Genomic DNA, 27784 nt, shown 5'->3' with positions numbered 1-27784 from the left:
TTGAATATGTAAAGCACCTGTTAAGAAGTTGGTTATTGTTTGATAGCTAAATATATGTTTTGCGTCTGTACTTTACCACCATCTCTCAAATAGATTTTATTGTCTAGTTTATGGTTCTTGTAACTAATTTGCAGGTATTGTAACAGACATCAAGTGCAAAATTGGCTATCCAGAGTGATCATGATACACTTTAATGTGATAGGGAGAATTGCGTAAGATTGATGACTACCCTGGATGACAGCTACCCCTGGATGACAGCTACTTAAGCCACCTCTTGTCTATGGTTGCTCCCTGTATTAATGATGTTGCGACATTCTTGTGACAGCCATTTTGTCACTCGGGTTGTAGAGTACAACACTTACGTTTGTTGTAACATCTTTTCCCGCTGATTTTCAAAAAGGGGAAGGATGGCCAGTGGACCAATCAATCCTACTCTTCTCTTTACATACCTTCCTCACCCACAACCCTTTCATTGGGGTTCCAGCTCTGCTCAGGAACTTAGCCATATCTGCCAGGTGGGGCTACATGTCAAGAAGGATGGTGATGTTTTTCATTTGTGGAGTGAATGAAAACAATTCTGAGTAAGTCTTCAGTCTGATAATTGCATCTTGGGCATGAGGGGTTTCTGTGATATGTTGATGTTCGTAATGCTGGAAAAAATGGATGGTGTCCAAAGCTAACAAGGTATTGTAACATGTACAGTCATGAACAAAAGTCGTGTTACTGCTTCATTTGAAGCTGGTTTGTTATAATGAGTACCTGCTAAACACCATGTGTGTTTGAATTTCTGAACTACAGTCTTCACCGTCAAGAAGCAAAAAATCATTCTTCAGTCAAACCTACTTATGTTTTCTCTCATAGTACTATGTCTGATGACTGTCAACATGTTTACAGCTGGAAATGGAATTCCTCAGTCGTCAGATTAGATTATACTCTTGTATGTACTGGTTTACTGTACTTAACTATTCTGTTCATGGAATTATCGGTGAGTGCAGATAAAATCTTGTATAGTAAAATTTGATAAGAATGTAATTGAAATTATATTAATGTATATACTGGGAACAAGGAGAAATACCATTTAGTTGCAATTTACAGGTTAGTGTATGTTTATGTTTGATCTTTACAGAAATAGCAGATAGACATGACAACACCCCTAATGTCAGTACAGACCATGCAGGAATTGTCAGAATGTTGGGGATGGGGAAAACAGTGACTGAGATTTCCAATAATACTAGCTTTTCTAAGCTAAATGCTTACAAGAGGATAACCAAGTGCCAGGTTAAGGGATCAGTTGCAGTGTGAGCCTGGATTGGATGGCCTTATTTGAGTACTTCTTAGGACAGAAGCCAGCATAGGAATTGTACGTGATCATTGTACAGCTGCCGTGTCATCCTAGGACCACTTCACAGTGCTCACATGAAAATGATATTCATTGCTTTGTTCTGGTTGCAAAGGGGAAATTACGCTGCATACATGGAGGATTACATGGGTTTACACTTCAGTGCCTGCCCTTTGACCATGAGTTTTGAAAGTTAGTCATATGTGGAGAGAAAAAGTGCATTTCATTTGTTGCAGCAGGAGCTAGACATTCCTCACAACACAAAAAAAGGACATAAGTGGTCAGGTTTGTGCTGCATTTTGGGGTTGGATGTACCCTATGGGCCAAGTGAATTGGTCAGAGTTAACATACACCTAAGTAATGTTTATATCATGGACATATTCCATTAAGCTTGAGCATGATTGGAGTCCCTTACACAACACCAAGATGGTTCATCATTAAATTGAAGGTAATTGGCTGGGTAAGCAAGGCTTGTGACATGAACCCAGTAGAAAATCTGTGGGCCCTCTTGTGTTGTGAGTGGGAAGTGGAAGGGAAAAGTTGCCAAGCCTTTGAGAATGTGGCACAGGAAGGTAATTGATACTTGAGGATAGTGGAGCTCATGTTGAGAGCTTTGTCTTCACCCTGAGCACATTACACTTGAGGAACAGACATATGCAAAGATCCCAGAGTCTGTTTTAAACTAGTTAGACTAACATTTCAAATTTTACAGCTGAGCGCAAAACAAAGCCTAATTGAATGGTAGTTTGTTTTCACATATTGACTTTTACATCATCTCAACAATATTCATCTTTTTTAACATATATATGATATTTCAAGCTATGACCATTCCTGTAATTTGATGATAAACATGAATCTTTGATTGCATTGTTGATATTAAGGATGAAACAACTTCATTATAATGTATTTTTTCAGGTGTTATTTTAGCTTAGAAATCATCTTTGATCACCCAATCAGGAAGTGGAGTTATTACAAGTTGAAACACCCCATTTCATTATCAGATTCAGGGAAAAAAGGAGAAAAGGCGAAGAGATCTGTGTATCTATCTATATCATATGCCTGTTCCCTCCCGGAACTCCCTCAAGGGGGAGGCCATGGCAAAAGAGTCTCCATAACTGTTGAACTCCAGTGCCACTTCTTACCCCTAAGGGCCTCACCCTTTACAAGCCACCAGTAGAGGACAACTTTAGTGCAGTATTTCCAGAGGCTCCTACCTGATGTTCCAACCTGCTACTACTACCTGATGCTTTCACCTAATGTTCCTACCTACTACTACTGTGAAATGTTTCAGCCCAATGCTCCTTCCTATTACTTCTGTCTCCTACCAATTTGCCAAAAGACAGTGCTTGCACATAACACTTTTGGAAGGAAAATCTAAAGTTACGAATGATGAGTTGTGTGAGTTAAGGGTCTTAAAGTGTTAAGTGTGATAAGGAGAGATTGTATGTTTGTGGACAGAATACCAGCAATCCATGTGTGGATGAAGCAGAAAGTATAGACAGCTATCTGGGTCAGAGGAGTGCAACTCGACAACCACTGGAGTGGAGGCTAACTATGCAGCCTTCACTCATCTCGATACCCAGGGTAAAGAGAAATAGAATACAGTTTTATCTTGCATGTTATGTAAATAATTTGTTACCTCTTCCTTGGTGCTCTTCATATTTTAGTTATGCTTCTTTTTATTTCACAGTAAACCAAAATTATTTTGGTTGAAACGAAATGCTTAAAGGATTTTTGACTTTGTGCTGAAATAGCAGACAGTAGTGCCATTTAGCAGCTGACAATAAGAGCACTAAACTAGTAGTTTTGAATCACAAAACAAGGGATCAGCAATGTTCTAGCTGTGTAGAATCTTGCCGTTGGGAATGAAGGACTCACATTTGTAAGGGACTTTTGTCCTTGATTGTACACACATGTTTAGCAAGAGTGGGTTCAGTTGACTTTATATTTTGTGGAGTTTAGATCGGGTTGGGTAGGCTTTGGTTTTTTAGTTCTTGTTGAACCATGTTTGAAGTGTTTGTTGGGTATTTACATATTCTTCGTTGACTACTTTATTTGTTCTGGTTCTACCCATTTACAGCATTTTGCTCCCTTTATATCCTGTTACTCCAGTTCACTGAATCCAATGCATGCCTGTCACTCTCCTTCATGTTCAGGCTCTTTTAACTCAAAGCCTCTGTCACTCGATCCTTCCATATCCTTCCGTCTCTCACTTTTGACACGTATATCTTCTTAATCGAACTCTTTTCACTCATCCTTTCTATAAGTCTAAACCTTTCAGTTCACTCTTTTTATTATTATTTTTTTTATTATAATTTGTCGCTGTCTCCCGCGTTTGCGAGGTAGCGCAAGGAAACAGACGAAAGAAATGGCCCAACCCCCCCATACACATGTATATACATACGTCCACACACACAAATATACATACCTACACAGCTTTCCATGGTTCACCCCAGACACTTCACATGCCCTGCTTCAATCCACTGACAGCATGTCAACCCCGGTATACCACATCGCTCCAATTCACTCTATTCCTTGCCCTCCTTTCACCCTCCTGCATGTTCAGGCCCCGATCACACAAAATCTTTTTCACTCCATCTTTCCACCTCCAATTTGGTCTCCCTCTTCTCCTCGTTCCCTCCACCTCCGACACATATATCCTCTTGGTCAATCTTTCCTCACTCATTCTCTCCATGTGCCCAAACCACTTCAAAACACCCTCTTCTGCTCTCTCAACCACGCTCTTTTTATTTCCACACATCTCTCTTACCCTTACGTTACTCACTCGATCAAACCACCTCACACCACACATTGTCCTCAAACATCTCATTTCCAGCACATCCATCCTCCTGCGCACAACTCTATCCATAGCCCACGCCTCGCAACCATACAACATTGTTGGAACCACTATTCCTTCAAACATAGCCATTTTTGCTTTTCGAGATAATGTTCTCGACTTCCACACATTCTTCAAGGCCCCCAGGATTTTCGCCCCCTCCCCCACCCTATGATCCACTTCCGCTTCCATGGTTCCATCCGCTGCCAGATCCACTCCCAGATATCTAAAACACTTCACTTCCTCCAGTTTTTCTCCATTCAAACTCACCTCCCAATTGACTTGACCCTCAACCCTACTGTACCTAATAACCTTGCTCTTATTCACATTTACTCTTAACTTTCTTCTTCCACACACTTTTCCAAACTCAGTCACCAGCTTCTGCAGTTTCTCACATGAATCAGCCACCAGCGCTGTATCATCAGCGAACAACAACTGACTCACTTCCCAAGCTCTCTCATCCCCAACAGACTTCATACTTGCCCCTCTTTCCAAAACTCTTGCATTTACCTCCCTAACAACCCCATCCATAAACAAATTAAACAACCATGGAGACATCACACACCCCTGCCGCAAACCTACATTCACTGAGAACCAATCACTTTCCTCTCTTCCTACACGTACACATGCCTTACATCCTCGATAAAAACTTTTCACTGCTTCTAACAACTTTCCTCCCACACCATATATTCTTAATACCTTCCACAGAGCATCTCTATTAACTCTATCATATGCCTTCTCCAGATCCATAAATGCTACATACAAATCCATTTGCTTTTCTAAGTATTTCTCACATACATTCTTCAAAGCAAACACCTGATCCACACATCCTCTACCACTTCTGAAACCACACTGCTCTTCCCCAATCTGATGCTCTATACATGCCTTCACCCTCTCAATCAACACCCTCCCATATAATTTACCAGATTTTTGCAGGGAAAAAATGCAATTGAGTGGGAGATGTATAAAAGAAAGAGACAGGAGGTCAAGAGAAAGGTGCAAGAGGTGAAAAAAAGGGCAAATGAGAGTTGGGGTGAGAGAGTATCATTAAATTTTAGGGAGAATAAAAAGATGTTCTGGAAGGAGGTAAATAAAGTGCGTAAGACAAGGGAGCAAATGGGAACTTCAGTGAAGGGCGCAAATGGGGAGGTGATAACAAGTAGTGGTGATGTGAGAAGGAGATGGAGTGAGTATTTTGAAGGTTTGTTGAATGTGTTTGATGATAGAGTGGCAGATATAGGGTGTTTTGGTCGAGGTGGGGAAGAGCAGTGTGGTTTCAGAAGTGGTAGAGGATGTGTGGATCAGGTGTTTGCTTTGAAGAATGTATGTGAGAAATACTTAGAAAAGCAAATGGATTTGTATGTAGCATTTATGGATCTGGAGAAGGCATATGATAGAGTTGATAGAGATGCTCTGTGGAAGGTATTAAGAATATATGGTGTGGGAGGAAAGTTGTTAGAAGCAGTGAAAAGTTTTTATCGAGGATGTAAGGCATGTGTACGTGTAGGAAGAGAGGAAAGTGATTGGTTCTCAGTGAATGTAGGTTTGCGGCAGGGGGTGTGTGATGTCTCCATGGTTGTTTAATTTGTTTATGGATGGGGTTGTTAGGGAGGTAAATGCAAGAGTTTTGGAAAGAGGGGCAAGTATGAAGTCTGTTGGGGATGAGAGAGCTTGGGAAGTGAGTCAGTTGTTGTTCGCTGATGATACAGCGCTGGTGGCTGATTCATGTGAGAAACTGCAGAAGCTGGTGACTGAGTTTGGTAAAGTGTGTGGAAGAAGAAAGTTAAGAGTAAATGTGAATAAGAGCAAGGTTATTAGGTACAGTAGGGTTGAGGGTCAAGTCAATTGGGAGGTGAGTTTGAATGGAGAAAAACTGGAGGAAGTGAAGTGTTTTAGATATCTGGGAGTGGATCTGGCAGCGGATGGAACCATGGAAGCGGAAGTGGATCATAGGGTGGGGGAGGGGGCGAAAATTCTGGGGGCCTTGAAGAATGTGTGGAAGTCGAGAACATTATCTCGGAAAGCAAAAATGGGTATGTTTGAAGGAATAGTGGTTCCAACAATGTTGTATGGTTGCGAGGCGTGGGCTATGGATAGAGTTGTGCGCAGGAGGATGGATGTGCTGGAAATGAGATGTTTGAGGACAATGTGTGGTGTGAGGTGGTTTGATCGAGTGAGTAACGTAAGGGTAAGAGAGATGTGTGGAAATAAAAAGAGCATGGTTGAGAGAGCAGAAGAGGGTGTTTTGAAGTGGTTTGGGCACATGGAGAGAATGAGTGAGGAAAGATTGACCAAGAGGATATATGTGTCGGAGGTGGAGGGAACGAGGAGAAGAGGGAGACCAAATTGGAGGTGGAAAGATGGAGTGAAAAAGATTTTGTGTGATCGGGGCCTGAATATGCAGGAGGGTGAAAGGAGGGCAAGGAATAGAGTGAATTGGAGCGATGTGGTATACCGGGGTTGACGTGCTGTCAGTGGATTGAATCAAGGCATGTGAAGCGTCTGGGGTAAACCATGGAAAGCTGTGTAGGTATGTATATTTGCGTGTGTGGATGTATGTATATACATGTGTATGGGGGGGGGGGTTGGGCCATTTCTTTCGTCTGTTTCCTTGCGCTACCTCGCAAACGCGGGAGACTGCGACAAAGTATAATAAAAAAAAAATAAATATTTCATTTCCAGTATTCCTACCCTCTTCCATTCTTTTGCTTTTATGGTCCATGACTTGCATACATACAATGCCACTGGGACCATTGTAACATCATACTTGCCTTTCTTTGCCTATACAGACAGTGATTTCTCTTTCCACACACTCATTGCATCCAGGATCCACTCTGAGGTCCACTTCAGCTCCCTTAGTGCATTTATGACCTTTGTTCCCTCACCCACCATATGGTTCACCTCAGCACTCCTAGGTATATAAATTACTCCTTTTTATCAAAGGTCTGTGTATTCACACTCTTACTCCAACTCTTCTGATTCACCCTTTTGCTAAATCTCATAACCTTACTTTTATTCTCAATACATTTTACTTTCTCCTTACAAATACAATCCCAAACTGAGATGTCAGCTTCTGCAGGCTCTTGTTTGAGTCTGCCATCAAAGCTGTGTCATTTGCAAAGAGGATATATGTGTCAGAGGTGGAGGGAACTAGGAGAAGTGGGAGTCCAAATTGGAGGTGGAAAGATGGAGTGAAAAAGATTTTGAGTGATTGGGGCCTGAACATGCAGGAGGGTGAAAGGCATGCAAGGAATAGAGTGAATTGGAACGATGTGGTATACCAGGGTCGACGTGCTGTCAATGGATTGAACCAGGGCATGTGAAGCGTCTGGGGTAAACCTTGGAAAGTTCTGTGGTGCCTGGATGTGGAGAGGGAGCTGTGGTTTCGGTGCATTATTATATGACAGCTAGAGACTGAGTGTGAATGAATGTGGCCTTTGTTGTATTTTCCTGGCGCTACCTTGTGCACATGTGGGGGGAGGGGGTTGTTATTTCTTGTGTGGCATGGTGGCGATGGGAATTAATAAAGGCAGACGGTATGAATTATGTACATGTGTATATATGTATATGTCTGTGTGTGTATATATATGTATGTGTTGAGGTGTATAGGTATGTATATTTGCGTGTGTGAACGTGTATGTATATACGGGAGTATATGGGTGGGTTGGGCCAATTGGGCCATTCTTTCATCTGTTTCCTTGCACTACCTCGCTAATGCGGGAGACAGCGACAAAGTAAAATAACATCTTTCAAAGCACCCCCAAACTTCAAGCATACGATAGATCTCCTCTTTCCAAGACCCCTACATGTACTTCCCACACCACTCCATTCTTTAAGAATATTAAATGGCCATGGCAACATCACACATCCATTAACTGGATCCCCCTTTCCTTGGAACTGCTTACCTTCCTCCATTTTATTTGCACATATGCCTGACTTGGTAGATAGAAACTCTTCATTGCTTGTGTAGCTTTCCTCCCACATTATGTACATTTTAACACCATCTGTAAAGCAATACAACAACACAAAATATACCACTGCAAGCAGATTTCAACTGCCTACAAGACAGATGAACATGTACTATGTGACATCGTCTCCAGAAACATCAACCATACAACTTAGTACATCAAAGTCATGCTGGATATCTACCTCAGAATCAAAACACAAGCAACCTCTTCATGAACAACCAGCTGTATAAAACATAAGCAACTTCTTCATGAACAACCAGCTATATAAAACACAAGAAACATTGCAAGAATCCAATGTAGTTCATGAATTAAATCTCAACAAGGAAACTGCAAGCTCCTTACCAACATGATCTCCGTGGGAAGCACAATTTATACACGGACCAGAAGACTTACCCCACACTTACAAGAAGGCTCCGTCAAACTACATGCCGCCTGAAAGCATAGCACTACCATCATACAAGAAACAATCGTTAAATCTATAAGGATACTATACTGTGAACAAGACACAAAATACTTACACATTGCTGTAGCATTGATTACCAAGAAACACCAAGAGAAAATGACCACCCTGAACACAGGCCAAGACAGGATACTACAGTTACATGCCCTAGCATCACATAACAACCATGTATGTGGAAAGGTTGGCAAAGAGATAGAAATGAAGATAAACTCACTAGTTTTATTTATATAAAGTTTTGATAAGTGATCAGCTTCCCTTTCCTCTTTATGCATTCTTGAAGGCATGAAGACACCACTTCCAAGTTCTTGAGAATCTGTGGGTCCAAAACTTGCCACTCTTCACGAATGGCCACCTCAAGCTTGGGGACACTGCGAGTATCCATCCCTGAAAGATGGCACTTAATGATGCTCCACAAGTTTTCTACCGGATTAATGACTAGGCTGTTTCCTGGCCAGTCATTAATGAAGTTGATTCCACAGTTAGTAAGCCACTGCATCACAGATTTTGCCGTATGGCAAGGAGCACCATCCTGCGTGCACATGCCCGCTTGGGACTTATGATTACAGTTTGGTAAATAGCCCATCAGTAGCTGGAGGTTGTTGTGCTGATTTATGTTTTGATGTCTTGGCTGTATGACAAGGGCACCAATTCCATAATATGAAAAACAACCCCAAACCATGAGAGAATAAAGGTGTTGAACAGTACTGAAAGTGTGCTTGGGATCAAGAGGGTCAATCCTAGGGCGCCGATAAACATGCCAACTCAGTTCCCAGTCACAGAAAACATAGCTTCATTGCTCCATGGCATGTGAGTCCACTTGGTCTTATCCCACTGGAGTTATGTCTTAGCAAACACGATTCTAGGTGTCCTCTGCATAAGGTGAGGAGGGTCTTCTTTCAGGTGTGATAGCAGCTGAAGTGCAGGTCGTCATGGATGGATCGATGAATTGGTGACACTTCACCAGGCAGTCTTGTGGTTTTTCTTATAAATCCCATGCAGACAAGCATGGATTAGCTAACGTTTTAGGATGATTAGTGTGCATGGTAAAGTTTTCCGAGTGTTCCCAGGTCTTCTTTTGTGCACTGGTGTTGCCTTACCTCTGCTGTTATGAAATCTTAATACCTGCACTGATCGGACACTAGCTCTGACAATTCTCAATATTTCCCTTACTGGTCTCTGTGCCTTGTGCATACTAATAATTGAAGCTGTTTGCTCTTTTGTCAAGTCCTTTCGCCTCCCCATTGGGACTAGAGAGCATGAAAACCTTCGGCAATAGGGTATCTGAAGGCGAGAAACTCAGTTAGACCATCAACATTTATCATCTTCTTATCAATGATAAAACACAACTTGCGGTTGTTTCACTGGGCATACATATAGCTCCACCCCTTTCGTTGCTGTTTGATGCTTGATAACCGAAAAAACACCCGTGCTTTGGCTGTGAAGGATAGAGCCAGAATTGGTCATCGAGGGTCAGGGAAAATGGTTTGGTAAACAGAGAAGAGGTAGTGAAAGCTTTGCAGATGAAAGCTGGCAAGGCAGTGGGTTTGGATGGTAATGCTGTGGAGTTTTTTAGAAAATGGGGTGACTGTGTTGTTGTTCGGTTGGTAAGGATGTTCAGTGTATGTATGGATAATGGTGAAGTGCCTGAGGATTGGCAGAATGCATGCATAGTTCCAATGTACAAAGGCAAAGGGGATAAAGGTGAGTGTTCAAATTTCAGAGGCATAAGGTTGTTGAGTATTCCTGGGAAATTATATGGAGGGTGTTGATTGAGAGGGTAAAGGCATGTACAGAGCATCAGATTAGGGAAAAACAATGTGGTTTTAGAAGTGGTAAAGGGTGTGTGGATCAGGTGTTTGCTTTGAAGAATGTATGTGAGAAATACTTAGAAAAACAGTTGGATTTGTATGTAGCATTTATGGATCTGGAGAAGGCATATTCACATTCAGGCTTACCTCCCAAGGTGACTAAAGGGGGTGGGTTCGGGTGGCTGGAAACCCCTCCCTCCTTGTATTTGAATTTCTAAAATGGGAAACAGAGGGAGGAGTCATGCGGGGAGTGCTCATCCTCCTCGAAGGCTCAGATTGGGGTGTCTAAATGTGTGTGGATGTAACCAAGATGAGAAAAAAGTAGAGATAGGTAGTATGTTTGAGGAATGGAACCTGAATGTTTTGGCTCTGAGTGAAACGAAGCTCAAGGGTAAAGGGGAAGAGTGGTTTGGGAATGTTTTGGGAGTAAAGTCATGGGTTGGTGAGAGGACAAGAGCAAAGGAAGAAGTAGCACTACTCCTGAAACAGGAGTTGTGGGAGTATGTGAAAGAGTGTAAGAAAGTAAACTCTTGATTGATATGGGCAAAACTGAAAGTGGATGGTGAGAGATGTTTGGTTATTGGTGCCTAAGCACCTGGTCAAGAGAAGAAAGATTATGAGAGGCAAGTGTTTTGGGAGCAGATGAATCGTGTGTCATTAGCTTTGATGCACAAGACCTGGTTATAGTGATAGGTGATTTGAATGCAAAGGTGAGTAATGTGGCAGTTGAGGGTATAATTGATATACATGGGGTGTTCAGTGTTGTAAATGAAAATGGTGAAAAGCTTATGGCTTTGTGTGCTGAAAAAGGACTGGTGATTGGGAATACCTGGTTTAAAAAGAGAGATATACATATCTACACGTATGTGAGTAGGACAGATGGCCAGAGTGTGTAATTGGATTATATATTAATTGATAGGCGTGTGAAAGAGATACTTTTGGAATTAATGTGTTGAGAGGGGCAGCTGGAGGGGTGTTTGATCACTATCTTGTTGGAGCAAAGGTGAAGATTTGTAGAGGTTTTCAGAAAAGAAGAGAGTATGTTAGGGAGAAGAGAGTGGTGAAAGTAAGTGAGCTTGGAAAGGAGACTTGTGTGAGGAAGTATTAGGAGAGTTAAGTGTAGAATGGCAAAAGGTGAGAGCAAAAGACGTAAGGGGAGTGGGGGAGGAATGGGATGTATCTAGGGAAGCAGTGATTGCTTACACAAAATATGCATGTGGCATGAGAAAGGTAGGAGGTGGGCAGATTAGAAAGGATAGTGAGTGGTGGGATGAAGAAGTAAGATTGTTAGCGAAAGAGAAGAGAGAGGCGTTTGGACGATTTTGGGAGATGTATAAAAGAAAGCAGCAGGAAATCAAGAGTAAGTTGCAAGAGGCCAAAATGAAGGCAAATGAGAGTTTGGGTAAGAGAGTATAATTAAATTTTACGGAAAATGTAAAGATGTTTTGGAAGGAGGTAAATAAAGTGCGTAAGACAAGAGAACAAACGGAAACATTGGTGAAGGGGGCAAATGGGGAGGTAATAACTAGTGGTGATGAAGTGTGAAGAGGAGTGAATATTTTGAAGGTTTGTTGAATGTGTTTGATGATAGAGTGGCAGATATAGGGTGTTTTGGTCGGTGTGGTGTGCAAAGTGAGAGGGTCAGAGAAAATAGTCTCGTAAATTAGAAGAGGTAGTAAAAGCTTTGCGGAAGATGAAAGCCGGCAAGGCAGCAGGTTTAGATGGTATTGCAGTGGAATTTATTAAAAAGGGGGTGAGTGTGCTATTGACTGGTTGGTAAGGTTATTCAGTGTATGTATGGATCTTGGTGAGGTGCCTGAGGATTGGTGGAATGCAAGCATAGTGCCATTGTACAAAGGCAAAGGAGATAAAGGTGAGTGTTCAAATTTAAGAGGCATAAGTTTGTTGAGTATTCCTGGGAAATTATATGGGAGGGTATTGATTAAGAGGGTAATGGCATGTGCAAAGCATCAGATTGGGGAAAAGCAGTGTGGTTTCAGAAGTAGTAGAGGATGTGTGGATCAGGTGTTTGCTTTGAAGATTGTATGTGAGAATTACATAGAAAAACAGATGGTTTTGTATGTGGCATTTATGGATCTGGAGAAGGCATATGATAGGGTTGATAGAGATGCTTTGTGGAAGGTTTTAAGAGTATATGGTGTGGGAGGTTGGGAGGTAAGTTGCTAGAAGCAGTGAATTACCAAGGAAGTAAGGCATGTGCATGAGTAGGAAGAGAGGAAAGAGATCAGTTCCCAGTGAATGTCAGTTTGCGGCAGGGGTGCATGATGTCTCTATGGTTGTTTACTTTGTTTATGGATGGGATGGTTAGGGAAGAGTTTTGGAGAGAGGGGCAGGTATGCAGTCTGTTGTGGATGAGAGGGTTTGGGAAGTGAGTCAGTTGTTGTTTGCTGATGATACAGCGTTGGTGGCTGATTTAGGGTAGAAACTGCGGATGTTTGTGACTGAGTTTGGTAAAGTGTGTGAAAGAAGGAAGTTGAGGGTAAATGTGAATAAGAGCAAGGTTATTTGGTTCAGTAAGGTTGAGAGACAAGTTAATTGGGAGGTAAGTTTGAATGGAGGAAAACTGGAGGAAGTGAAGTGTTTTAGATATCTGGGAGTGGACTTAGGAGCAGATGGAACCATGGAAGTGAAAGTGTCACAGGGTAGGGGAGGGGGCGAAGGTTCTGGGAGCGTTGAAGAACGTGTGGAAGGCAAGAATGTTATCTCGGAGAGCAAAAATGGGTATTTTTGAAGGAATAGTGGTTCCAGCAATGTTATATGTTTGTGAGGTATGGGCTATAGATAGGGTTGTGCGGAGGAAGTTGGATGTGTTGGAAATGAAAAGTTTGAGGACAGTATGTGGTGTGAGGTGGTTTGATCGAGTGAGCATAGAAAGGGTGAGAGAGATGTCTGGTAATAGAATTAGTGTGGTTCAGAGAGCAGAAGAGGGTGTGTTGAAATGGTTTGGATACATGAAGAGAATGAGTGAGGAAAGATTGACAAAGAGGATATATGTGTCAGAGGTGGAGGGAAAGAGAAGTGGGAGACCATATTGGAGGTGGAAGGAAGGAGTGAAAAAGATTTTAAGCGATTGGTGCCTGAACATATAGGAGGGTGAAAGGCATGCAAGGAATAGAGTGAATTGGAATGGTGTGGTGTACCGGGGCCAACATGCTGTCAATGGATTGAACCAGGGCATGTGAAGCGTCTGGGGTAAACCATGAAAGTTTTGTTGGGCCTGGATGTGGAAAGGGAGCTGTGGTTTTGGTGCATTATACATGAAAGCTAGAGGCTGAGTGTGAATGAATGTGGCCATTTTTGTCTTCCTGGTGCTACCTCACTGGAGGGGGATGGAAGCTGTTTCCTCTGTGGCAGGGTGGCGATGGGAATGGATGAAGGCAGCAAGTATGAATGCTTACATGTGTATATATGTATATGTTTGTGTACGTATATGTATATGGGGATGGGGGGAAAGAATACTTCCCATGCATTCCCCTCGTGTTGTAGAAGGCGACTAAAGGGGACGGGAGGGGGGGGCTAGAAACCCCCCCTCCTTGTATTTTAACTTTCTAAAAGAGGAAACAGAAGGAGTCACGTGGGGCGTGCTCATCCTCCTCGAAGGCTCAGATTAGGGTGTCTAAATGTGTGTGGATGTAACCAAGATGAGAAAAAATGAGAGATAGGTAGTATGTTTGAGGAAAGGAACCTGGATATTTTAAGTGAAACGAAGCTCAAGGGTAAAGGGGTAGAGTGTTGTGGGAATGTTTTGGAAGTAAAGTCAGGGGTTGGTGAGAGGACAAGAGCAAAGGAAGGAGTAGCACTACTCCTGAAACAGGAGTGGTGGGAGTATGTGAAAGAGTGTAAGAAAGTAAACTCTAGATTGATATGGGCAAAACTGAAAGTGGATGGAGAGAGATGGGTGATTATTGGTGCCTATGCACCTGGGCATGAGAAGAAAGATCATGAGAGGCAAGTGTTTTGGGAGCAGCTGATTGAGTGTGTTAGCAGTTTTGATTGACGAAACCGGGTTATAGTGATGGGTGATTTGAATGCAAAGGTGAGTAATATGGCAGTTGAGGGAATAATTGGTGTACATGGGGTGGTCAGAGTTGTAAATGGAAATGGTGAAGAGCTTGTAGATTTGTGTGCTGAAAAAGGACTGGTGATTGGGAATACTTGGTTTAAACAAAGAGAGATATACATAAGTATACATATGTAAGTAGGAGAGATGGCCAGAGAGCATTATTGGATTACGTGTTAATTGATAGGCGCGTGAAAGGGAGACTTTTGGATGTTAATGTGCTGAGAGGTGCAACTGGAGGGATGTCTGATCATTATCGTGTAGAGGCGAAGGTGAAGATTTGTATAGGTTTTCAGAAAGGAAGAGAAAATATTGGGTGAAGAGAGTGGTGAGAGTAAGTGAGCTTGAGAAGGAGACTTGTGTGAGGAAGTACCAGGAGAGACTGAGTGCAGAATGAAAAAAGGTGAGAACAAAGGACATAAGGGGAATGGGGGTGGAATGGGATGTATTTAGGGAAGCAGTGATGGCTTGCGCAAAAGATGCTTGGGGCATGAGAAGCGTGGGAGGTGGGCAGATTAGAAAGGGTAGTGAGTGGTGGGATGAAGAAGCAAGATTATTAGTGAAAGAGAAGAGAGAGGCATTTGGACGATTTTTGCAGGGAAAAAAATGCAAATGAGTGGGAGATGTATAAAAGAAAGAGGCAGGAGGTCAAGAGAAAGGTGCAAGAGGTGAAAAAGAGGGCAAATGAGAGTTGGGGTGATAGAGTATCATTAAATTTTAAGGAGAATTAAAAGATGTTTTGGAAGGAGGTAAATAAAGTGCGTACGACAAGGGAGCAAATGAGAACATCAGTGAAGGGGGCTAATGGGGAGGTGATAAGAAGTAGTGGTGATATGAGGAGGAGATGGAGTGAGTATTCTGAAAGTTTGTTGTATGTGTTAGATGATAGAGTGGCAGATATAGGGTGTTTTGGTCGAGGCGGTGTGTGAAGTGAGTGGGTCAGGGAGAATGGTTTGGTAAACAGAGAAGAGGTAGTGAAAGCTTTGCGGAAGATGAAAGACGGCAAGGCAGCGGGTTTGGATGGTATTGCAGTGGAATTTATTAAAAAGGGGGTGACTTTGTTGTTGACTGGTTAGAGAGGATATTCAGTGTACGTATGGCTCATGGTGAAGTACCTGAGGATTGGCGGAATGCATGTGTAGTACCATTGTACAAAGGCAAAGGGAATATAGGTGAGTGTTCAAATTACAGAGGTATAAGTTTGTTGAGTATTCCTGGGATATTATATGTGAGGGTATCGATCAAGAGGGTGAAGGCATGTACAGAGTATCAGATTGGGGAAGAGCAGTGTGGTTTCAGAAGTGGTAGAGGATGTGTATATCAGGTGTTTGCTTTGAAGAATGTATGTAAAAAATACTTAGAAAAACAGATAGATTTGTATGTAGCATTTATGGATCTGGAGAAGGCATATGATAGAGTTGATAGAGATGCTCTGTGGAAGGTATTATGAATATATGGTGTGGGAGGCAAGATGTTAGAAGCAGTGAAAAGTGTTTATCAAGGATGTAAGGCATGTGTACGAGTAGGAAGAGAGGAAAGTGATTGGTTCTCAGTGAATGTTGGTTTGCGGCAGGGGTACTTGATGTCTTCATGGTTGTTTAAGTTGTTTATGGATGGGGTTGTTAGGGAGGTGAATGCAAGAGTTTTGGAAAGAGGGGCAAGTATGCAGTCTGTTGTGGATGAGAGAGCTTGGGAAGTGAGTCAGTTGTTGTTCACTGATGATACAGCGCTAGTGGCTGATTCGGGTGAGAAACTGCTGAAGCTGGTGACTGAGTTTGGTAAAGTGTGTGAAAGAAGAAAGCTGAGAGTAAATGTGAATAAGAACAAGGTTATTAGGTACCATAGGGTTGATGGACAAGTCATTTGGGAGGTAAGTTTGAATGGAGAAAAACTGGAGGAAGGGAAGTGTTTTAGATATCTGGGAGTGGGTTTGGAAGCGGATAGAACCATGGAAGTGGAAGTGAGTCACAGGGTGGGGGAGGGGGCAAAGGTTCTGGGAGCATTGAAGAATGTATACAAGTCGAGAACATTATCTTGGAAAGCAAAAATGGGTATGTTTGAAGGAATAGTGGTTCCAACAGTGTTATATGGTTGCAAGGCACGGGCTATAGATGGGGTTGTGCGGAGGAGGGTGGATGTGTTGGGAATGATATGTTTGAGGACAATATGTGGTGTGAAGTGATTTAATCGAGCAAGTAATGAAAGGGTAAGAGAGATATGTGGTAATAAAAAGAGTCTGGTTGAGAGAGCAGACTCTCTTCTTTTCTGAAAACCTCTACAAATCTTCACCTTCGCCTCCACAAGATAATGATCAGACATCCCTCCAGTTGCACCTCTCAGCATATTTACATCCAAAAGTCTCTCTTTCGTGCGCCTATCAATTAACACGTAATTCAATAACGCTCTCTGGCCATCTCTCGTACTTACATATGTATATTTATGTATATCTCTCTTTTTAAACCAAGTATTCCCAATCACCAGTCCTTTTTCAGCACATAAATCTACAAGTTCTTCCCCATTTCCATTTACAACACTGAACACCCCATGTATACCAATTATTCTCTCAACTGCCACATTACTCACCTTTGCTTTCAAATCACCCATCACTATAACCCGGTCTTGTCAATCAAAACTGCTAACACACTCAATCAGCTGCTCCCAAAACACTTGCCTCCCATGATCTTCCTACTTGTACACATGCCTTACATCCTTGATAAAAACTTTTTACTGCTTCTGGCAACTTACCTCCCACACCATATACTCTTAATACCTTCCACAGAGCATCTCGATCAACTCTATCATGTGCCGTCTCCAGATCCATAAGTGCCACGTACAAATCCGTTTGTTTTTCTAAGTATTTTTCACATACATTCTTCAAAGCAAATACCTGATCCACACATCCTCTACCACTTCTGAAACTATGCTGCCCTTCCCCAATCTGATGCTCTGTACATGCCTTGACCCTCTCAATCAATACCCTCCTGTATAATTTCCCAGGAATACTCAACAAACTTATAGCTTTGTACTTTGAACACTCACCTTTATCCCCATTGCCTTTGTACAATTGCACTATGCATGCATTCTGCCAATCATACTGCAATGCCATCAAAACCTTCCGCCTTGCCAGCTTTCATCTTCCGCAAAGCTTTCACTACCTCTTCTTTGTTTACCACACCATTCTCCCTGACCCTTTCACTTCGCACATCACCTCGACCAAAACACCCTATATCTGCTACTCTGTTATCAAACACATTCAACAACCCTTCAAAATACTCACTCTATCTTCTTCTCACTTCATTACTACTTGTTATTACCTCCCCATTATCCCCCTTCACCTATGTTCCCATTTGTTCTCTTGTCTTATGCACTTTATTTACCTCCTTCCAAACCATCTTATTCTCCCTAAGATTTAACGATACTCTCTCACCCCAACTTTCATTTGTCCTCTTTTTCACCTCCTGCAACTTTCTCTTGACCTCCAGCCTCTTTTATTTTTTTTAATACATCTCACAGTCATTCGCACTGTTTCCCTGCAAAAACTGTCCAAATGCCTCTCTTTTTCATTAACAATCTTACTTTTTCATCCTACCACCCACAACCCTTTCTAATCTAATATATATCGGGGATAGGGGAGAAAGAATACTTCCCACGTATTCCCTGCATGTCGTAGAAGACGACTAAAAGGGGAGGGAGCAGGGGGCTGGAAATCTTCCCCTCTCGTTTTTTAATTTTCCAAAAGAAGGAACAGAGAAGGGGGCCAAGGGAGGATATTCCCTCAAATGCTCAGTCCTCTGTTCTTAACGTTACCTTGCTAACACGGGAAATGGTGAATAATATGAAAAAAAATATGTATATATATTTCATTATACTTGCTTGCCATTTCCTGCATTAGCGAGGTAGTGCCAGGAAACAGATGAAGAATGGCCCATCCATTTAATTTTTTTTTTTTTTTTTTTTTTTTGCTTTGTCGCTGTCTCCCGCGTTTGCGAGGTAGCGCAAGGAAACAGACGAAAGAAATGGCCCAACCCACCCCCATACACATGTATATACATACGTCCACACACGCAAATATACATACCTACACAGCTTTCCATGGTTTACCCCAGACGCTTCACATGCCTTGATTCAATCCACTGACAGCACGTCAACCCCGGTATACCACATCGCTCCAATTCACTCTATTCTTTGCCCTCCTTTCACCCTCCTGCATGTTCAGGCCCCGATCACACAAAATCTTTTTCACTCCATCTTTCCACCACCAATTTGGTCTCCCTCTTCTCCTCGTTCCCTCCACCTCCGACACATATATCCTCTTGGTCAATCTTTCCTTACTCATTCTCTCCATGTGACCAAACCATTTCAAAACACCCTCTTCTGCTCTCTCAACCACGCTCTTTTTATTTCCACACATCTCTCTTACCCTTACGTTACTTACTCGATCAAACCACCTCACACCACACATTGTCCTCAAACATCTCATTTCCAGCACATCCATCCTCCTGCGCACAACTCTATCCATAGTCCACGCCTCGCAACCATACAACATTGTTGGAACCACTATTCCTTCAAACATACCCATTTTTGCTTTCCGAGATAATGTTCTCGACTTCCACACATTCTTCAAGGCTCCCAGAATTTTCGCCCCCTCCCCCACCCTATAATCCACTTCCGCTTCCATGTTTCCATCCGCTGCCAGATCCACTCCCAGATATCTAAAACACTTCACTTCCTCCAGTTTTTCTCCATTCAAACTCACTTCCCAATTGACTTGACCCTCAACCCTACTGTACCTAATAACCTTGCTCTTATTCACATTTACTCTTAACTTTCTTCTTTCACACACTTTACCAAACTCAGTCACCAGCTTCTGCAGTTTCTCACATGAATCAGCCACCAGCGCTGTATCATCAGCGAACAACAACTGACTCGCTTTCCAAGCTCTCTCATCCCCAACAGACTTCATCCTTGCCCCTCTTTCCAAAACTCTTGCATTCACCTCCCTAACAACCCCATCCATAAACAAATTAAACAACCATGGAGACATCACACACCCCTGCCGCAAACCTACATTCACTGAGAACCAATCACTCATATATATATATATATATATATATATATATATATATATATATAGATATAGATATATATATATATATTTTTTTTTTTTTTTGCTTTGTCGCTGGCTCCCGCGTTTGCGAGGTAGCGCAAGGAAACAGAAGAAAGAAATGGCCCAACCCACCCCCATACACATGTATATACATACGTCCACACACGCAAATATACATACCTACACAGCTTTCCATGGTTTACCCCAGACGCCTCACATGCCCTGATTCAATCCGCTGACAGCACGTCAACCCCGGTATACCACATCGCTCCAATTCACTCTATTCTTTGCCCTCCTTTCACCCTCCTGCATGTTCAGGCCCCGATCACACAAAATCTTTTTCACTCCATCTTTCCACCTCCAATTTGGTCTCCCTCTTCTCCTCGTTCCCTCCACCTCCGACACATATATCCTCTTGGTCAATCTTTCCTCACTCATTCTCTCCATGTGCCCAAACCATTTCAAAACACCCTCTTCTGCCCTCTCAACCACGCTCTTTTTATTTCCACACATCTCTCTTACCCTTACGTTACTTACTCGATCAAACCACCTCACACCACACATTGTCCTCATACATCTCATTTCCAGCACATCCAACCTCCTGTGCACAACTTTGTCCATAGCCCACGCCTCGCAACCATACAACATTGTTGGAACCACTATTCCTTCAAACATATCCATTTTTGCTTTCCGAGATAATGTTCTCGACTTCCACACATTCTTCAGGGCTCCCAGAATTTTCGCCCCCTCCCCCACCCTATGATCCACTTCCGCTTCCATGGTTCCATCCGCTGCCAGATCCACTCCCAGATATCTAAAACACTTCACTTCCTCCAGTTTTTCTCCATTCAAACTCACCTCCCAATTGACTTGACCCTCAACCCTACTGTACCTAATAACCTTGCTCTTATTCACATTTACTCTTAACTTTCTTCTTTCACACACTTTACCAAACTCAGTCACCAGCTTCTGCAGTTTCTCACATGAATCAGCCACCAGCGCTGCATCATCAGCGAACAACAATGACTCACTTCCCAAGCTCCCTCATCCCCAACAGACTTCATACTTGCCCCTCTTTCCAAAACTCTTGCATTCACCTCTCTAACAACCCCATCCATAAACAAATTAAACAACCATGGAGACATCACACACCCCTGCCGCAAACCTACATTCACTGAGAACCAATCACTTTCCTCTCTTCCTACACGTACACATGCCTTACATCCTCGATAAAAACTTTTCACTGCTTCTAACAACTTGCCTCCCCCACCATATAGTCTTAATACCTTCCACGGAGCATCTCTATCAACTCTTATCATATGCCTTCTCCAGATCCATAAATGTTACAAACAAATCCATTTGCATATCTAAAGTATTTCTCACATACATTCTTCAAAGCAAACACCTGATCCACACATCCTCTACCACTTCTGAAACCACACTGCTCTTCCCCAATCTGATGCTCTGTACATGCTTTCACCCACTCAATCAATAACCTCCCATATAATTTCCCAGGAATACTCAACAAACTTATACCTCTGTAATTTGAGCACTCACCTTTGTCCCCTTTGCCTTCGTACATTGGCACTATGCAGGCATTCCGCCAATCCTCAGGCACCTCACCATGAATCATACATACATTAAATAACCTTACCAACCAGTCACCAATACAGTCACCCCCTTTTTTAATAAATTCCAATGCAATACCATCCAAACCCGCTGCCTTGCTGGCTTTCATCTTCCTCAAAGCTTTTACTACCTCTTCTCTGTTTACCAAATCATTTTCCCTAACCCTCTCACTTTGCACACCACTTCAACCAAAACACCCTTTATATGGTGTGAGATGCAAGTTGTTAGAAGCAGTGAAGAGTTTTTATAGAGGATGCAAGGCATGTGTACGTGTAGGAAGAGAGGAAAGTGATAGGTTCTCAGTGAATGTAGGTTTGCTGCAGGGGTGTATGATGTCTCCATGGTTGTTTAATTTGTTTTTGGATGGGGTTGTTAGGGAGGTGAATGCAAGAGTTTTGGAAAGAGGGGCAAGTATTCAGTCTGTTGGGGATGAGAGAGCTTGGGAAGTGAGTCAGTTGTTGTTTGCTGATGATACAGCGCTAGTGGCTGATTCATGTGAAAAACTGCAGAAGCTGGTAACTGAGTTTGGTAAAGTGTTTGAAAGAAAAAAGTTGAGAGTAAATGTGAATAAGAGCAAGATTATTAGGTACAGTAGGGTTGAGGGTCAAGTCAACTGGGAGGAAAGTTTGAATGGAGAAAAACTGGAGGAAGTAAAGTGTTTTAGATATCTGGGAATGGATCTGGCAGCGGATGGAACCATGGAAGTGGAAGTGAATCATAGGGTGGGGGAGGGGGCGAAAATCCTGGGAGCCTTGAAGAATGTGTGGAAGTCGAGAACATTATCTCCGAAAGCAAAAATGGGTTTGTTTGAAGGAGTAGTGGTTCCAACAATGTTGTATAGTTGCAAGGCGTGGGCTATGGATAGAATTGTGCACAGGAGGGTGGATGTGCTGGAAATGAGATGTTTGAGGACAATGTGTGGTGTGAGGTGGTTTGATCGAGTGAGTAATGTAAGGGTAAGAGAGATGTGTGGAAATAAAAAGAGCGTGGTTGAGAGAGCAGAGGGTGTTTTGAAATGGTTTGGGCACATGGAGAGAATGAGTGAGGAAAGATTTACCAAGAGGATATATGTGTCGGAGGTGGAGGGAACGAGGAGAAGTGGGAGACCAAATTGGAGTTGGAAAGATGGAGTGAAAAAGATTTTGAGTGATCGGGGCCTAAACATGCAGGAGGGTGAAAGGAGGGCAAGGAAGAGAGTGAATTGGATCGATGTGGTATACCGGGGTCAATGTGCTGTCAATGGATTGAATCAGGGCATGTGAAGCATCTGGGGTAAACCATGGAAAGTTCTGTGAGGCCTGGATGTGGAAAGGGAGCTGTGGTTTTTGGGCATTATTGTATGACAGCTAGAGACTGAGTGTGAACAAATGGGGCCTTTGTTGTCTTTTCCTAGCGCTACCTCGCACACACGAGGGGGGAAGGGGGAATTTATTCCATGTGTGGCGAGGTAGCGATGGGAATGAATAAAGGCAGACAGTGTGAATTGTGTCCATGCATATATATGTATGTGTCTGTGTGTGTATATATATGTGTACATTGAGATGTATGGGTATGTATATTTGTGTGTGTGGACGTGTATGTATAGACATGTGTATGGGGGTGGGTTGGGCCATTTCTTTCGTCTGTTTCCTTGCGCTACCTCGCAAACGCGGGAGACAGCGACAAAGCAAAATAAATAGTATATTTTTTTTTATTATACTTTGTCGCTGTCTCCCGCGTTTGCGAGGTAGTGCAAGGAAACAGACGAAAGAAATGGCCCACCCCCCCCCCCCCCATACACATGTATATACATACGTCCACACACGCAAATATACATACCTACACAGCTTTCCATAGTTTACCCCAGACGCTTCACATGCCTTGATTCAATCCACTGACAGCACGTCAACCCCGGTATACCACATCGCTCCAATTCACTCTATTCCTTGCCCTCCTTTCACCCTCCTGCATTTTCAGGCCCCAATCACACAAAATCTTTTTCACTCCATCTTTCCACCTCCAATTTGGTCTCCCTCTTCTCCTCGTTCCCTCCACCTCCGACACATATATCCTCTTGGTCAATCTTTCCTCACTCATTCTCTCCATGTGCCCAAACCACTTCAAAACACCCTCTTCTGCTCTCTCAACCACGCTCTTTTTATTTCCACACATCTCTCTTACCCTTACGTTACTCACTCGATCAAACCACCTCACACCACACATTGTCCTCAAACATCTCATTTCCAGCACATCCATCCTCCTGCGCACAACTCCATCCATAGCCCACGCCTTGCAACCATACAACATTGTTGGAACCACTATTCCTTCAAACATACCCATTTTTGCTTTCCGAGATAATGTTCTCGACTTCCACACATTCTTCAAGGCCCCCAGAATTTTCGCCCCCTCCCCCACCCTATGATCCACTTCCGCTTCCATGGTTCCATTCGCTGCCAGATCCACTCCCAGATATCTAAAACACTTCACTTCCTCCAGTTTTTCTCCATTCAAACTCACCTCCCAGTTGACTTGACCCTCAACCCTACTGTACCTAATAACCTTGCTCTTATTCACATTTACTCTTAAGTTTCTTCTTCCACACACTTTACCAAACTCAGATAAATATATATATCTCTATCAACTCTATCATATGCCTTCTCCAGATCCATAAATGCTACATACAAATCCATTTGCTTTTCTAAGTATTTCTCACATACATTCTTCAAAGCAAACACCTGATCCACACATCCTCTACCACTTCTGAAACCACACTGCTCTTCCCCAGTCTGATGCTCTGTACATGCCTTCACCCTCTCAATCAATACCCTTCCATATAATTTACCAGGAATACTCGACAAACTTATACCTCTGTAATTTGAGCACTCGCTCTTATCCCCTTTGCCTTTGTACAATGGCACTATGCAAGCATTCCGCCAATCCTCAGGCACCTCACCATGAATCATACATACATTAAATAACCTTACCAACCAGTCACCAATACAGTCACCCCCTTTTTTAATAAATTCCACTGCAATACCATCCAAACCTGCTGCTTTGCCAGCTTTCATCTTCCGCAAAGCTTTTACTACCTCTTCTCTGTTTACCAAATCATTTTCCCTAACCCTCTCACTTTGCACACCACCTCTACCAAAACACCCTATATCTGCCACTCTATCATCAAACACATTCAACGAACCTTCAAAATACTCACTCCATCTCCTTCTCACATCACCACTACTTGTTATCACCTCCCCATTAGCCCCCTTCACTGAAGTTCCCATTTGCTCCCTTGTCTTACGCACTTTATTTACCTCCTTCCAGAACCTCTTTTTATTTTCCCTAAAATTTAATGATACTCTCTCACCCCAACTCTCATTTGCCCTCTTTTTCACCTCTTGCACCTTTCTCTTAACCTCCTGCCTCTTTCTTTTATACATCATCCACTCATTTGCATTTTTTCCTTGCAAAAATCTTCCAAATGCCTCTCTCTTCTCTTTCACTAATACTCTTACTTCTTCATCCCACCACTCACTACCCTTTCTAATCAACCCACCTCCCACTCTTCTCATGCCACAAGCATCTTTTGCGCAAGCCATCACTGCTTCCCTAAATACATCCCATTCCTCCCCCACTCCCCTTACCTCCTTTGTTCTCACCTTTTTCCATTCTGTACTCAGTCTCTCCTGGTACTTCCTCACACAAGTCTCCTTCCCAAGCTCACTTACTCTCACCACCCTCTTCACCCCAACATCCTCTCTTCTTTTCTGAAAACCCATACAAATCTTCACCTTAGCCTCCACAAGATACTTTGTCGCTGTCTCCCGCGTTTGCGAGGTAGCGCAAGGAAACAGACGAAAAAAATGGCCCAACCCCCCCCCATACACATGTATATACATACGTCTACACACGCAAATATACATACCTACACAGCTTTCCATGGTTTACCCCAGACGCTTCACATGCCCTGCTTCAATCCACTGACAGCACGGCAACCCCGGTATACCACATCGCTCCAATTCACTCTATTCCTTGCCCTCCTTTCACCCTCCTGCATGTTCAGGCCCCGATCACACAAAATCTTTTTCACTCCATCTTTCCACCTCCAATTTGGTCTCCCTCTTCTCCTTGTTCCCTCCACCTCCGACACATATATCCTCTTGGTCAATCTTTCCTCACTCATCCTCTCCATGTGCCCAAACCACTTCAAAACACCCTCTTCTGCTCTCTCAACCATGCTCTTTTTATTTCCACACATCCCTCTTACCCTTACGTTACTCACTCGATCAAACCACCTCCCACCACACATTGTCCTCAAACATCTCATTTCCAGCACATCCATCCTCCTGCGCACAACTCTATCCATAGCCCACGCCTCGCAACCATACAACATTGCTGGAACCACTATTCCTTCAAACATACCCATTTTTGCTTTCCGAGATAATGTTCTCGACTTCCACACATTCTTCAAGGCCCCCAGAATTTTCGCCCCCTCCCCCACCCTATGATCCACTTCCGCTTCCATGGTTCCATCCGCTGCCAGATATCTAAAACACTTCACTTCCTCCAGTTTTTCTCCATTCAAACTCACCTCCCAATTGACTTGACCCTCAACCCTACTGTACCTAATAACCTTGCTCTTATTCACATTTACTCTTAACTTTCTTCTTCCACACACTTTACCAAACTCAGTCACCAGCTTCTGCAGTTTCTCACATGAATCAGCCAACAGCGCTGTATCATCAGCGAACAACAACTGACTCACTTCCCAAGCTCTCTCATCCCCAACAGACTTCATAATATATATATATATATATATATATATATATATATATATATATATATATATATATATATATATTTTTTTTTTCAAACTATTCGCCATTTCCCGCGATAGCGAGGTAGCGTTAAGAACAGAGGACTGGGCCTTTGAGGGAATACCCTCACCTGGCCCCCTTCTCTGTTCCTTCTTTTGGAAAATTAAAATAAAAAAATGAGAGGGGAGGATTTCCAGCCCCCCGCTCCCTTCCCTTTTAGTTGCCTTCTACGACACGCAGGGAATACGTGGGAAGTATTCTTTCTCCCCTATCCCCAGGGATATATATATATATATATATATATATATATATATATATATATATATATATATATATATATATATATATATATATATATATATACACACAAAGGCAAAGGGGATAAGAGTGAGTGCTCAAATTACAGAGGTATAAGTTTGTTGAGTATTCTTGGTAAATTATATGGGAGGGTATTGATTGAGAGGGTGAAGGCATGTACAGAGCATCAGATTGGGGAAGAGCAGTGTAGTTTCAGAAGTGGTAGAGGATGTGTGGATCAGGTGTTTGCTTTGAAGAATGCATGTGAGAAATACTTAGAAAAGCAAATGGATTTGTATGTAGCATTTATGGATCTGGAGAAGGCATATATTAGAGTTGATAGAGATGCTCTGTGGAAGGTATTAAGAATATATGGTGTGGGAGGCAAGTTGTTAGAAGCAGTGAAAAGTTTTTATCGAGGATGTAAAGCATGTGTACGTGTAGGAAGAGAGGAAAGAGATTGGTTCTCAGTGAATGTAGGTTTCCAGCAGGGGTGTGTGATGTCTTTATGGTTGTTTACTTTGTTTATGGATGGGGTTGTTAGGGAGGTGAATGCAAGAGTTTTGGAAAGAGGGGCAAGTATGAAGTCTGTTTGGTATGAGAGAGCTTGGGAAGTGAGTCAGTTGTTGTTTGCTGATGATACAGCGCTGGTGGCTGATTCATGTGAGAAACTGCAGAAGCTGGTGACTGAGTTTGGTAAAGTGTGTGAAAGAAGAAAGTTAAGAGTAAATGTGAATAAGAGCAAGGTTATTAGGTACAGTAGGGTTGAGGGTCAAGTCAATTGGGAGGTAAGTTTGAATGGAGAAAAACTGGAGGAAGTAAAGTGTTTTAGATATCTGGGAGTGGATCTGGCAGCGGATGGAACCATGGAAGCGGAAGTGAATCATAGGGTGGGGGAGGGGACGAAAATCCTGGCAGTCTTGAAGAATGTTTGGAAGTCGAGAACATTATTTCGGAAAGCAAAAATGGGTATGTTTGAAGGAATAGTGGTTCCAACAATATTTGTATGGTTGTGAGGCGTGGGCTATGGATAGAGTTGTGCGCAGGAGGATGGATGTGCTGGAAATGAGATGTTTGAGGACAATGTGTGGTGTGAGGTGGTTTGATCGAGTGAGTAACGTAAGGGTAAGAGAGATGTGTGGAAATAAAAAGAGCGTGGTTGAGAGAGCAGAAGAGGGTGTTTTGAAGTGGTTTGGGCACATGGAGAGAATGAGTGAGGAAAGATTGACCAAGAGGATATATGTGTCGGAGGTGGAGGGAACGAGGAGAAGAGGGAGACCAAATTGGAGGTGGAAAGATGGAGTGAAAAAGATTTTGTGTGATCGGGGCCTGAACATGCAGGAGGGTGAAAGGAGGGCAAGGAATAGAGTGAATTGGAGCGATGTGGTATACCGGGGTTGACGTGCTGTCAGTGGATTGAATCAAGGCATGTGAAGCGTCTGGGGTAAACCATGGAAAGCTGTGTA

At 42.8% G+C, this 27784-nt stretch overlaps 1 protein-coding gene across 1 annotated transcript in view; it reads left to right on the top strand.

Moving 5' to 3' along the window:
• The window catches only part of ldbr (lariat debranching enzyme), a 127757-nt gene that overhangs the window by 83037 nt on the left and 16936 nt on the right, over window positions 1-27784 (top strand). The window lies entirely within an intron of this gene.

The sequence above is a fragment of the Panulirus ornatus genome, chromosome 50 (genome assembly GCF_036320965.1).
Source record: "Panulirus ornatus isolate Po-2019 chromosome 50, ASM3632096v1, whole genome shotgun sequence".
Lineage (NCBI taxonomy): Eukaryota > Metazoa > Arthropoda > Malacostraca > Decapoda > Palinuridae > Panulirus > Panulirus ornatus.
The sequence above is the reverse complement of the archived record's forward strand: the minus strand, read 5'-3'. Positions and strand labels throughout refer to the sequence as shown.